This window comes from Syngnathus scovelli, chromosome 19 (genome assembly GCF_024217435.2).
Source record: "Syngnathus scovelli strain Florida chromosome 19, RoL_Ssco_1.2, whole genome shotgun sequence".
In the NCBI taxonomy this organism is placed as follows: domain Eukaryota; kingdom Metazoa; phylum Chordata; class Actinopteri; order Syngnathiformes; family Syngnathidae; genus Syngnathus; species Syngnathus scovelli.
In genome coordinates, this window is record NC_090865.1 from 12,180,626 (window position 1) to 12,183,391 (window position 2,766).

Below are 2,766 nucleotides of genomic sequence, written 5' to 3' on the forward strand. Positions count from 1 at the left end.
ATAGAGGTCCGTAGTGTCATAAAGTACAGTTCTGTGAATGTGTGATGCAGAGTTCAGTTTAGAGCTCAACAGTTCTAATGTTCAACAGTCTGATGACAGCAGGGAAAAAGCTGTTGCAGAACCTGGTGGACCTGCAGCGGATTGTGCGAAACCTCTTCCCAGAGGGCAGCAGGGAGAACAGTCCATGGTGGGGGTGTGATGGGTCATTGATGATGTTACGGGCACGGGACATGCAGCGCTGAGATGAAATGTCCTGAATGGAGGGAAGAGGAGCCCCTATGATCCTCTCTGCTGTCCTCACCACTCTCCTCACGTTCTTCCAATCGGAGGCGGTGCAGCCTCCACACCACACAGAGAGTCAGCTTGTCAGAATGCTCTCTATGGTGCTCCTGTAGAACGTCCTCATGATGGGTGGGGGCAGGTGGGCTCTCCTCATCCTCCGCAGGAAGTACAAGCGCTTCTGTGCCCTCTTGATCAGTGCCGTAGTGTTCATAGTCCAGGTGAGGTCTTCTGTGATGTGGACCCCCAGGAATTTGGTGCTGCTGACCACCTCCACAGCTGAGCTGTTGATGATCAGTGGAGCGTGGTGAGGCTGTTTTTTCCTGAAGTCGACGATGATCTCCTTCATCTTCTCCACATTCAGGATCAGGCTGTTGTCTCTGCACCAGCCCACCAGCTGCTCCACCTCCTCTCTGTAGTCCAGGTCGTTGTTGTCTCTGATGAGCCCCACCACCGTTGTGTCGTCTGCGAACTTCACGATGTGATTGGTGGTGAACCTGGGGACGCAGTCGTGTGTCATCAGGGTGAACAGCAGGGGGCTCAGGACGCAGCCCTGAGGGGAGCCTGTGCTGAGGGTGATGACATCAGAGGTGTTCTGTCCGACCCGGACTGACTGAGGTCTGTTGGTGAGGAAGTCTAGCAGCCAGTTGCGAAGGGGGGTGTTGAAGCCCAGGTGTTCCAATTTTCCTACTAGATGCTGTGGGATGATGGTGTTTAACGCTGAGCTGAAGTCCAGGAACAGCATCCGAACATGGGTGTTCTTCTCCTCCAGGTGAGCCAGGCTAAGGTGAAGAACGGAGGAGATGGCGTCCTGAGTGGAGCGGTTTTGCCGGTCGGCAAACTGGAACGGGTCAAATAATGGGGGGAGTTTGGAAACGATGTGATCTTTAAGCAGCCTTTCGAAGCACTTCATCATGACCGGAGTCAGTGCAACAGGATGGTAATCATTAAATGAGGTGATTTGAGGTTTCTTCGGCACCGGAATGATGGAGGCAGTCTTAAAGCACGCTGGCACTGTGGCTTGGCCTAGCGAGGTGTTAAAAATGTCTGTGATGACCCCAGCCAGCTGACTTGCACATTCCCTGAACACACGCCCAGGAATGTTGTCGGGGCCAGGGGCCTTACGGGGGTTGACTCTCCTCAGGGTCTTCAACACATCGGCTGATGATATTCTTAGTGGTGCTGACGTCCTCGGTGCATTTGTTGACGTAGGCTGACACAGTCATGGCACACGCATGTCAAATCTACATCGGGGAAACTGGGAGGGAGGGAGGGCGGGAGGGAGGGAGGCAAGCAGGGAGGCAGGCAGGCAGGGAGGCAGGCAGGGAGGCAGGCAGGGAAGCAGGCAGGGAGGAAGGCAGTGTCTGTCTGTTGAGGTTTTCACCTTGTTCTTCTCCTGCTGAAGTTCTAACTGGACGTCCATCAGTTTGGCTCTCAGCTCGTCATTGGCGGCCTGAAAGGCGTCCGTTCGCTCCGCCTTGACCCGCCCTGCCGGAGCTCGTTTGGACATCTCTTACTCGAGTCTCGCCCAGTCGTCAGTCAGAGATCACAACATTTGTACCTGGAGAGCACAAACGCAGCGCTGTTTTCCACTGGCTTCGGACTCAACTTCAATCGGTACCGTAACGTACAACATCATAAACATAGATCTAGCTTGACTTATTCATTGAATAAATGCATTTGGTTCTTCAAAACTGCATCACGCAACATAGCGTGACCGAGACGGCCGTTATCCACCTGCGTGAAGTTATTTGGTGAAATGAATGAGATGTTTAAGACACCATCGTTCTGTCTCTATGTAGATGAAGGGAAATAATCGATTGCTGAAGGTCCAAAGGTGTTGTGATAAACAAATAAACATATTAGTGATTAGTGACATATTTGTGATAAACACATTAGGCAGGATAATCACATATGTTAACTTGACTGCCCACACTGCATTTATTTATGGTTATTTGTTAAATCGAGTACTGTTAGACATGAAATAGGAAGTGTTTAACATAAATGGACGACGAAAGAGGTACTCACCATTGTAGCTCCTGCTGGTCAATGAAACGAGCCTATTCTTGCAGTGGAAAACATACAGCCAACAAACACCGTGGAACCTAAAGGAAGGAAATTAAACATTAACATTTAGCCTCAACCAACATTCACAGATACAACGCAACGCAAACTACACAAACGTAAATCTTTTTAAACACAATGAGTTGTACTTACCGTGTACGCTCTAGACGGTCCACTTGCAAGCAGAAAATAAAGATATTTCTGTTGATAATCGTCGTGTTTGTATCCGTTGTCTCGCTCAAGGCCATTGCGCCCACAGATTTGAATTTTGGCGAGAGTTCAGCCTATTGACGTCATTTCCGTGGTGTAATACCCGCATATCTGAAACGGCAAAGTTAAGAGTAGAGTTAAATAAAGTTTTTAATCAACGCAATAATTTACAAACGTTGACCAGTCGAAATAATCGTCGAAATTTGGCGTCTG